Source organism: Bemisia tabaci, chromosome 6, assembly GCF_918797505.1.
Source record: "Bemisia tabaci chromosome 6, PGI_BMITA_v3".
In the NCBI taxonomy this organism is placed as follows: domain Eukaryota; kingdom Metazoa; phylum Arthropoda; class Insecta; order Hemiptera; family Aleyrodidae; genus Bemisia; species Bemisia tabaci.
Window position 1 is genome coordinate 47,705,339 of NC_092798.1, and position 12,111 is coordinate 47,717,449.

Consider the following 12,111-nt stretch of genomic DNA (forward strand, 5'->3'; position numbering starts at 1 on the left):
CCCTCGTTCAGACCCTTGCAAATTCTCCATTGGAGAATTTGCAAGGGTCTGAAATTTGATGAATTTCCTGTTTAAGTGGAATCCTCTGAGTGAACTGAACACGAAGATACCCTTGATTCATAAATTGAGCGATTATCAGAGGAGATATGACAAAATAACCGATTCTGCTAAAATACATGTGTTTAAATGGGAAATGCCGCTAGATGACGTCACAAGGCGGCGCATTTTCTCACTTTTAAATCAATTTTTCTCCAATTTCCCATGTCAGAAAAAAATTATGAAAAATATTGCGAACTCAGCCCATTAGGCACTTTCAGATGAAGCAATAAAAAAATTGCGTGCAAATTCTCCATTTGCAAGCTCTCGGCGTTATACTTGCTGCCAAATTTCCAGATATGTTTACACTATGCGATGGCACCAAAAACTATTTTAATTTTGAGAGATAAGGTCCCTTTTCACAGATCTAATCAAATATCGATGACAAAAGTGCAAAGCCACGTACTTCCATTGCGATCTTTCAAAAGTCCCACTCCTAATTTAGTTTTTTGAAGAGGGTCAAGCCACCTTCACATTTTGAAATCCATGCAGAATATTCTGGTAACAGAGAAGAGAAATCAAGGGAGATTTCAAGAAATTACATTAACTGGTTTTCCAAGGAATAAAAAGTACAATAATAAGTCTGCAACGTCGCGAACGGAAATACGTGGTTTCGCACTTTAGCAATATACATTACACAGGGTTATTCAAAAGTCACGTACCACTGGCCATAACTTTAGTTCTAATTATGATATTGACTTGTGGTTTAAGACGTTTTTCCTCATATCGACGGGAAAACTGTATAGGCACTTTCCAGTTTTTGATCCACTCGGGGGAGGGGGGCGGGGGGGGCAACTCAAAAATTTCAAATGGCCACCCCCCCTCATGGCCAGTGGTGAGTGACTTTTGAGTAACCCTGTATTTAGTTTTGTCCAAAAAATATGGATAATCTGCACGGTGGCGCTTCGTGGCGGCTTACCTCGGCACTACTCCGAGCAAACAAACAAGAGGAGAGAGGGGTCCGGGGGCTACTCGGACGGGGAAGCTCAACAACGCATGAAGAGGTGCACGTGTGTTCGGCGAACAAGTTCGCGGGAGGTTGAGGGCGAGCGCGAACGCGGTGAGCAACTGGGCACAGCACAGAAACACACTCGCCGCCACTCGAGATCAAGATCCAGATCCGTTCGTTCGATCCAAGAGACTAAAGTCGGCCGGCCCGAATCGGCGCATTAAATCCCCTCGACGAGAAAAATAGGGCACGTGACTTTTCGGGGAACAAGAAAAAGGCGGCAGCGTTGCCAAATCTTCGCCCAAACACACCTGGGCTCCTGCACCCAGGAAGAACGTTGTAAATGGCTTACGATGTTGCCACGCGGGAAATAAAGGATTGCTGATTTAGCATGTTAAAAACTATGTCCGACATGTTTCATATGTTCATTTTACAAGGACGGAAAACTAAAATAACAACGGGGAAGGGTAGACTCACAATTTTTTATTGCAAAATTTACATTGTACCATGTCGGACACATTTTTAACAGTTAAATCAGCAATTTAATTTATTTTGGTGCAAGTTTTCTATGATTTCATATTTTGGAGGTTTTGCAAGTTTCGCGACCACTCACTTGCTGGTCAGTATACGTACGCCTGAGAGTTTCAACGCGTGAATGTGGACTCTGTTATTCAACCCCTCCTGGTTTAGGGTTTGCACCGCTGAGGAACTAAAGATGTTTGAATTGCGTGCAGTTTGAGTTTAGAACTTCGGACTATGATTTTTAGGACTCAAAGTTGAATTTCTAGTGTTGGGTCTCTTAACTTGCGATCTGCCGTAAACCAACAAGATTTGGGCCATGAAAGCTGTGATATTTCAAGTGACAGTGTCATACTGAGGGAAGGACGATGTATGCATGCTAAGATGCTTCCGCAATACAAATTTTTTTGAAAATTTTTTGAATTTTTCGGTGTATTTTAATAGCCGGTAATTATTAGAGTCTAAACTTTCCCTCGCGGCAATGGGCGGCTCTAACGAGAATTATACTCTAACTGTAGATAAGGTTGTCTCATGCCTTCCCGTGCTTTATATTTTTCATGGACGACTGAGCCCTGTTTCTGCATTGAGATTTCGTACGTTTTGTGAGAATTTCTTGAAAATCCACACGTTTTATTTTCAGTTCATTCAGTAGTCGTAACCGTACGACTGTTAAAATTTCTCGCGTCTCCTTCATTTATTTTAGTTGAGAGACTCCCATATTTGTTTTGACTTTTCTCTTCTTTTTTATTTCAACAAAATAATCATATCTCTACCTTGAACCATGCATGTTATTTCTGAATATCAAACGTTTTCAAAACTGAATTTTACCGAATGAAGAAAAGGAAAGAAAAGAAAGGAAAGAAAATCACAACAAACTTCCACTAGTTGCGCTTTTTAGAAGATGGCACTGATACTCGCGATAGAATCCTATATCCTCCAAATTCCTAGCTCACAAGAGAAAATTCGGAACTGGCGCGGAATTCGCAATTTGCGTGGATGGGAATATTTCCAATCGCGACTGACCTGATTTACTCAGCCGAAATATGGCAACGTCCGAATGTTGATACGTTGTTATTCCTTATCGCGGGGATTTACAGTTCGAAAATCACGGTTTTACGCGGATATTTGTGGAGAGCGTTTTGCACAGCTGATAAAGGCCCGTCATTGGTCGTCATTGGAGCGGGTTGAGTGGCGCAGCGCCGAGATAGGATCTCATGCTGCCGGAGCATGAGTCCTCTCAGCAGCTTTTATAGCGCTCATGCTCCTGGAGCATGCGCCCTCTCCACTGCCTCCCGAAAGCTCAAAGTTCTCGCTTGCGCCCCTCGCCCGCCCCCGGGAGCCCCCTCCGAAGAGCCCCGTCCGATAGTTGTTGAAGAGTAACACCATTATGAATATCAGGATGTTGCCAAATTTCCTCTCACGAAATACGATTTTTCGGGAGTACTTTTTGTAATTTTTCGCTGATTTTTTCAAGGAAGCTTTTATGCAACTTTATCTGGTGTCCCTAAGAATTTTGAAGAAAAATGTTCAAAATAAATCTAAAAATTATATAATTCATCGGAGGGAATTTGACAACATTGTAATGCTATTACGGTGTTCTTCTTTAGCGCTAGAGAAAGCGGTGAGATAAGATAGCTCTATTAAAATAGACGGGTAAGTAGACGAGCCAAGTGGGATGACCGCCCGCCGTTTTCGTCGCGAAGCTTTTGAAGGGTTCAAGCAACGAGGTCATTAAACAGGAAGCCTTGGATTCAATCTAGGCGTCACGTTGTCTCGTGGAGAGTGATGTTCCTGATCATAATTTCCTGATGGGATATCCTCTTGGTATACTGGAACTTCCTTTGTCTCGACCAGGGGTAAGATACCCTGGGGGACTTGGGGACGATCGCCCCCCAAACTTTAACGTGAAGAGTCTCGTTCCTTGGCGAGGAGGGCTATTCTAGGTACATATAAAAAATTTATGTTGGAATATTTATTATTTTCATGATAGTTTTTCTTCTTTTTAATACAGATCCTTTTTCTGTTGCCTTTATGCTAACTATGTTATGAGGGTTCAAAAGTCCCTTAACCCTTTTTGCAGATTTTTGGGGTCCAAGTTGACATTTTTTCAGAAATCTTGCAGAGTATCCAGGGCTTCTTTTGAAACTCCCACTTTTAATTAAAAAGGGGTCCACAATTAAGTAAGTTGACCCCTGTCCCTCAAGTAAGTTATACCCCTTATTAAGTTGAAGCCAACCTTTAGCCCTGATGTGATTTTTGTCGCGACAGTACAAATTCAATTGGGACAATGGGACATTGAATTAGCTGTTTAACGCTATCAAAGCAAAGAAAAGACTCGATTTTCTCCAAAAATCGATGTAATTTCCCAATCCACGGCAATAAATCGAGTACACTTTTTTTTTTAAAAAAAAAAAAAAAAAAAAAAGTTATATAATGACACGGTGTGGAATTTCATCGCTGAAAATAGTAAGAACCACGAAGAACTTCGTAAAGCATCGCATAGATTGAAGTAATCCCAAGATCTAATGTTCTTCATAAAGTAGGGTTTGGGAACGGTCGGTGAAGATATTTGATTGGCTGCGACGCGGTGCGCGATAATCGTCTTTTTGAACATTTTCAACGTGACTTGACACGGCTGTGAGGTGTCAAGAACCTCTCTCTCTTCGTTTTTTCTATCCAACACTCTCTCAGTGGTAATTTTCAAGATAGGTCTTACAACTTTTACGTAGAGACCCAAATGAACTTTCTCGAGGGTTCTCATGGAAATTTTACATCTCCGAAGAATTTTCAAGTGCTGCTTTTGTTTAGTTATTATTAAAACAAGATTTTCCACTGCACGTTGCATGCTTATCTCAACTCTTTAAATTTTTGCGGTTGATTGTTGCATCACAAGTGCTTCTTTGACACTTCAAATATTAACACGGAATGAGACTACCTGTGTGATTTCGTTATTTTTCTCTTTACGACCCTTTTAGTCAAATTTTAGACGGAAGTAGAAGAATTTTCATTTAAGATTCATTTTAATTTTCATTCGAGTAGATAAAATTCCAGAAATTCAACCTTTGAGTCACATTTGACGGTTGGTGAGTGCTGAAAAAGATGGAATAAATAAAGGGAACTCTAGCATTTACACGACCTCGCTTTTAGAATCTTTCTTGTAGGTTTTCCTCATCATTCCAGGCGAATAATTTTTACTGTGTAAAAAGTAAGTGTAAAAACATCTAGCCGTTATCTTGGATCAACACAGCATTTCATCAGTTTGTTTCAAAATTTAATGCCCGGCTAAATATATATATTGTGTATATTCAATATTGTGTTGATTCAAAAATGATTTCTTTTCTTTAACCGGACACAATTTTTACTAGATACCAGCGTGTTATCGGATCAACTCAAAACATATTGTTTCAGCTTAACAAATATTAAACTTGAAAGACACATTTTGAGTCATAGCGAGGTCAGTTTTGGGGGGTCCTTCACTGCTACACTGAGTTGAAACCTGTTGTGTTGAATCTGTGTTGAATCAAGTCCAATTTTTTTCAACGAGCAGCACAGCAAAAATTGAAGTAGGTGGGAGTTCAAATTTTTGGACACAATCATTGTGCAACAAGCCGTTAGAATTTAATCTCCCAAACACTTCACGGCAACCATTTTTCCGCGCATGAATTTGAGGAGATTTTTATGTCAACGTGATACTCACTAATGCACATTTAAGTAGGTTGCTCATGTAATAGGCACTACTGATTAAGTGCAGATGTTCAATCGCAACCCATTTCATATTTTTATCAATGCTTCCTCTTGGTTGCTTGATCTACTGAATGTTTACTCAGCTTTCATTATTAATCGGTGAGTAGCTGTTGCGTTGAAACTCAAAGGTTCCCTTTAGTGTTTCCACTGAGGATGCTAAAATTTAAAAAAGTTAAAACACTCACGTGCACAGCAAATCTTTAAAGTACGAACGGAACACGTCCGTATTTTCAAGTTTCGACGTGCACGTGAGAGTTTTAACTTTCTTAAATTTTAGCATCCTCAATGGAAACACTAAAAGGGAACCTTTAACGCACCTTTTATGGAACCTTTTCATCTTTTTAAATTGTAAGGAAGTTAATGTGTGGGGTTTCCTAATATTATTTTTCATCGAGGATGATGCTTCAAGATTTTTCAATTAAAACCGCGATAGAAAGTATGACGGAATAAACAAAGAAGCCAAGGGTAGTCACTCCGACAATAACAAAAATTTATTAAGAATACATCAACATCGAGGATTATTCGGGATTTTAAACTTATTGTTAGTACTTGTGTCTATCAAAGTATCTGAATAAATGGAGACGAGTGCGCACAATAAAAAAGAAAGGTTTATCAGAGGGCCATTGATAATCTGAGCTCGGATGATTGGGGTTGGGCTCTACTTTATAATCTAGAACGCGTCATCGCAAAACGTTATCCAGATCAATTTGAAGCGACAACGTTATTTTTAGATCAGTTCTTTGAACTACATCCGAGTATTTATCTCTTTTTTGTCTCTATTGTGCATTACATTTCCTCTGTACTTACCTTTAAAGAGTGTAGAGAAGAAATATTCGATGAACCATACTGAGGTCAAACCACTGTTGTAACAACCGATACCCCACGCCGTGAGAGACGCCACTTTTTTCTGAGGTCAAATCAGGTCGAAGAAAAATATTGCCGTGCTAGGCAAGTTCTGCATAGTAGAGGCTTAATATTTATCAAGTGTATTGAAAAGCTGCCTTTTTTCAATCACACTTCAATTACTCTAGGAGAGCCTGTATACCTATCCTCAGCTGACTTTCGTCTTTTGTCCCCACGGACCCCTCTTCATTATTAATATGTATTATTTTTCGGTAGAGAATTAGTGCGCCCCTGTACATATGAAGGGACCAAATCTCTTCTTTCTCACAGAGTTTGAATGTTTTATGAGTGAAAGCAATGCATTAACGCGATAACAATGACCTATCAATGACGATGCAACTGTAGACTTTATATTGCTTCGTCAATATTTTCGACAAATTTAACTACTTTCTAATCACAGAAACACGACAGCAGATTTCAATCGCATCCTCTGTTTTGAAATCGTTGCATCTCCTCTCTTTATTATACTTTTGCCTCGGCCACTGCAAATCAACAGCGGTATATTTCTCCCCATTTTTCAATTGAAATTATTTAATTAAAAATGTCATCTCTAACTATATATTTAGATATAGTTATAAGTTAGTTCCCTTGCTCAAGATCGTGTGCGTCGAGCAGAGGGTGTGTTCTGTATAAAATGCCAACTGCTAACTTTTGACCTTACCTTCCTACTTAGATTGTTGAAATTTGAAACCACAAGCCAGAATTAAATCTACTACATGAAGCCCTAAATGGAACTTGACCCTACCACAGAAGAAATAAAGCAATAAGAAAGGTGCACACCTTTAATTAGTCGAGTAAAGAGAGAAACCAAACACGCAATTTGGCCTGGAGCGGCGCGGTGCAGAGAACAATGATGACGCGTGCTTGAGATTAAAAGGAGAAGCCCTCGGCGCGGCTGTCGGCATGAAACACATATTAGCGCCTACAAGACTGCATGAATACTTCACGCATTGCGTCAAACACAGTGCGTTCAGCAGCTGTGGACGTGAAACGCATAGCGCCTACAAGACTGCATGAATACTTCACGCATTGCGTCAAACACAATGCGGTCAGCTGCGCTCGACGTGAAACGCATAGCGCCTACAAGACCGCCTGAATACTTCACGCATTGCACCAAACAGAGTGCGGTCAGTGCGACGCAACGGAGGAAGTTAAAGTTATTAAACCATATTTATGTTTGTTCTTTCACAATTGTTTCGTTCATTTCTTGTAAATGGGAGGTCTTGTCCAGACTGAGATAAGTTTACGGAATTTAACTTTCGTGCGGAGTTCCGTGAAATTGTGCTAGTGTTAACACAGTTTTCACAAAAAATGAACCAAACACCAGTAAACGTGTCTTGTGCACCCGCCCCCCTCCGGCACGTTCTTTTGATGGTTTTTATCGATGTTTCAAAACGAATGAGAAGGGTGCTGCAACATACAGGCGGCCCATATGGGCGGCAAGTAGGTAAATCCGGCCCTGCCTAAATACATATAATCTTTGATAACATCTCATTATAAACGCTCATCCTCACTCCAAAACAAATGGATACAAGCTTGTCAATTCTAATTTTTCCATTTAATATTTTGCACATTTGCCAAAGTTTTAACTAATCTGCTTTACAAAGCCCTCCATAGTGTTAGTCATAGGAGGAAACTAATACTACAAATTGAAGGGGGGATTGCTTTGCACGCACATTTTTTGAGCGCGATTCTCGCATCTTTTAAAGATTTACATCCTGTAATTTCTTTGCGAGGACGGTTTTCCCCCGGTTACACCTGAAATTGATCTTTAATTACAGAGGAAAATAGACCTTTGGCTACTTGACAGTTCAGTCGAGGAAGACGGGGAGAAATAGAGGTGAGTCTAACGAAAAAGCCTACTCATTGGCTCACGACGATGTATGTATGTAATGAAGGGCTAACAAATATTGTTGCGTAGCTACAATAATTAAAATACCAGCTGAACTGTGAGCACCTGCGTTGATTTGACAAACCGAAACAATGTGTTATCAAAAGCGCGATAATAACGGATTTAAGTCACGCGTCTGGCTCCGCGATTACCGAGGAAGAACTAACGTAACCTCTACTATCGCAGTGATCTCTGTTCTGTGATCCGATCGAAAAATAAATATACGCGAGTGTGACGCTACGTAAATGGACCACGTAATGTTTCGATACGGGCTGTTTTTCGCCTTCATTCTCTGCTCGGAGAAGAAAGGTTAATTGGCTTTGATTGTTAGTCCAAGTTTCTTGGTTGATTTTTACTTTTTAATAGTATGACGCAGAAATGAGACACATTTTTTATGCTCCATACCAGATTTATGAATTTTTTAACCTATGGAGCGAGACTAATTTAAGCTTTCCGTAAGGGGAGGTTTGAGGGACATCCTAAAGTTGAAGATGCACTTAGGGAAGGATCCACCAATATTTTAAAAAATTAGAATACTTTTTTTGATATTAAAAGTATATTTGGTACTTTCCGTCACTTTTTTTTACTATAAATGAAATGGAAAATTGATGAGAAAAATGCACATGTTTCTCATTTTATTCGGTCTTCAATGATTCATCCTGAATTATTCAATTTCAATGGCCTTAGTGGATCAACTTTAAAATAGTTATCACTTTCATGTTTCTAGAGCCCACACCAAACAAGTTTTCGCATTTTTAGACAGTGATAGAAGATTCATCATCTTTATGTGACTTTACACGAAAGAATGACGGCAGTCGATCCTCTGTTGCAGTCTAGAAGTGCGTAAGCTTATTTGGCGTGGGTTCCAAATAGTTTCTAAAAATCCAAATGATTGAATAGTTAATGATTGAACCAATGAATTTATTCGAGTAAATCTTTTAAGGACAACGAATGGGAACACAGTAAAAGCTACCGACTCAACTTTAAAATTCCATAATTTACAGCAGCTGGTATTTTTCAGAATGCAATTTTGCTGCTTTCGGTGATTAAAAATTACCCATAAATGGAAACTCCAAGAGAGCTAGGCGTATGGTGCCACAGAAAAGTGAGACAATGCACGTTGGTATCGTAACTCATATTTTAAATGAAATGTTAATTTCCTCTTTTGATTCATCTTTCCAAATTGTCTTTGGTAAATACTTGGTTTCATTTCTATCCTTGAAATTTCCGATATAAAATATGCCTTAAATTCTCATTCTTTTTTTTTAATGAAATTGATTACTTCATTTTAAAAACATTTACATTTTTAAAACGTGGTAAATATTTGTAAAACCTATTCCAAGCAATGGCATCGATATGAATCTCAATGAGCCGTAGTTGTGATGAAAGAAACGCTACAAAAAATAATATAAGAGGAAAAAAACTAAGAAGCACGTAATTTTTTGTTTTTAACTTATTTGTACATCGACCTCCTTGACTCAAATACGTCCAATTTTGAGCGTTTAGTTGCGCATATACACCACGCTGCAGCACAGTAAAAGCCCAAAACATAAAAGAATAAATTTGAATGCTTTGGAAATCGTTAAATTTGACACGGAACTACTATTATATTTACAAAAAGCACATTATATTTTCCAGTAGTACATATTTCTTTTTCATCAGTTTAAAAGGGAATAATCAATGCAGAGAGGGCAAACATTTCAAAATCATTAGTTGAAAAACGCTGACTCCGCGAGTTTAAATATTAGAGCCTAACGCAGAGCGGAGCGGCGTGTTAGCAGCGCAGAACGCGCACTGACGCCTAAAAACCTAACGGGATACTTCACGCATTGCGCAACGCGTGAAGTATCCCTTTAGGTTTGTAGGCGCCTATGCGCGTGTCACGCTGGCTGCCTGCCGCGCCGCGCTTTAAGCAACTATTTCGCGTCAGAGGTGTTGCACAGTATCCTACAAGATTGAAGGCGCACGAAATTACTAGTTAAAGAGGACTTCCAATTTTGACTGCATCTGTTACTGAAAAATGTTTAATTTGGCATTGGAGCGTTTCCTAGGCTCCCGCTTGCCGGATGCAGCAAAGCTTGCCAAAGCGTTACGAATGCAGCAAAATTGAAGGCGCACTTCGTATGGGCGATATCTACTAATAGGTTAAAAATACTATTAGGTTACTACTAGTAGGTTCGTTTGGCGGATGTTTCAAAGCTGAGGAAGCAATATACAGGGTGTCCTGAAGTTAAAGTACTTAACTTTCAGGATCGAATTTCGGGCCCAAAATATGACTTTTTTCCAATACACATATGCCCGCGTACACACAAAAATGATGCACAAATGATGTACACAATGATGATGTTTAATTTTCGTATGAAAAATAAATGAAGGTCCCGAACAATGTATGTTTAGATGAGAATTATTCAAATTGTAATACTTAGTCTCCACTCAAAAATGCCTGCATTGAAAAGAAAACTTTGGTCTTGGAAGCCGTCCTTACGGGCCATGCAGACATACCGCCCGACTTTCTGGCTCAGAGGCCAAAAGTTCCGGACGTAGCACCCGGAGCAATCGAATCTACGGCTCCAGCACCCGAAACTTTCGGCCTTTAAGCCTCGGAACGGACGGTATGTCTATGTACTTGATTTTCTTTCAGCGTGGAAAAATACGAATTTCTCTATCTATAGCTTTAGAGATAATGCAAAACGTGAGTGTCTCGGATGGCTGATATGTCTAATCGTGGAACGCACTACAATATAACAATAGCAAAACGCACCTTTGTTTACATGGATGGTCAATGATGTTGTATTATAAACTGATAAGGAGGAATCACCTATCTTCCAACGGAAACCTAACGGAGTTACGAGGTTCTTCCGACGTCCGGCGGTCGAGCACGTTGGGCGCCGCGTGCGTTCTGCTTCTTGCTCGCGCGCGCATTCGGGGTCCCCCATACGTCACAAGACGTGGTCCTCCAACTCCAACGTCTAATCTGGTCGCGTGCTTTCTTACTTTTACCACTCACGTTTTCTCAAAATAGAGCTTCGTATTAAATAATATCTAGAACATTCTTATTGTTGTTTACAACTCCCGGCTGAGATTTTTTCCCCCTTCCATCTTCAAAAACATTTTCTGTCATATGTAGGCCTGTCAACCGGAATGATTCATTGAAACCGGTTTGAAGTGAACTGATGAGTTTCGGTTTCGGTTCATATTCAACGCCGGCCGAGGATGATTTCATTTTTCGGTTCGAGTCCGGTTCATTCGCCATGATGATTTCGGTTTTGAATGGAGAATCTGCACACAAAAATTGTATTGTTTCCTCTAAGAGTGTTGAATGAGCTGAGTTCGCAGTATTTTTCATAATTTTTTTCCGACAATAGGGAAGTTGGAGAAAAATTTATTTAAAAAGGATAAAATGTGCCGCTTATGACGTCAGCTGGCGGTATTTCCCATTTAAACACATGTATTTTAACAGATTAGATTATTTTGTCATATTTTCTCCAATAATTGTCCAATTTAGAAAGCAGGGATATCCTTCTGCTTAGTTTTACTGCCAGTATCATTTTAAAGATGAAATTCTCAAAATTTCAGACACCTACAAATTCTCTATTTGGCTCACATTCGAACTCTAAAACGGCAATTTCGAACCGATTTTTAATGCCGGAGCAATTAGTACATTGAGCTGCGTTGAAACTTGTTAGTCAAAAGTTAGGCTGCGGCATTTTGTTACCGTGAGAGCATTTTTTAATTGGACGAATTTCTACCGAACAGAACTATGTGTGGATGGGAAAGGTTTGGTGTGCTCATTAGTTTTTGAGTGTTAAAAATGAATATGGGAATTATGAAGCGCCGGTGACGTCAGCGTTAACGAAGCCGACTCTGCGGCCGCGCTTCCGTGACTTTAACTCATGAGCCCTGTCCAAAACGCTCATGTCTCATGCCTACGGCTCATGAGTCCCGCTTACAGTTCGCACATTGTTCCGTCTGCTGAATTAAAAATCCCGCTTTTCCATTTCACATAAAG

The 12,111-nt window shown here is 39.7% G+C and overlaps 1 protein-coding gene across 1 annotated transcript in view; it reads right to left on the minus strand.

The window, feature by feature from the left end:
- cu (NADP/NADPH phosphatase nocturnin) overlaps window positions 1–1,244 on the minus strand; it is a 59,871-nt gene extending 58,627 nt beyond the window's left edge. The window contains exon 1 of the mRNA XM_019042847.2: window positions 1,016–1,244. The gene's annotated coding sequence lies outside the window, so the exon portion shown is untranslated. The remainder of the gene's footprint in view (window positions 1–1,015) is intronic.
- Between the last annotated feature and the right edge of the window lie 10,867 nt (window positions 1,245–12,111).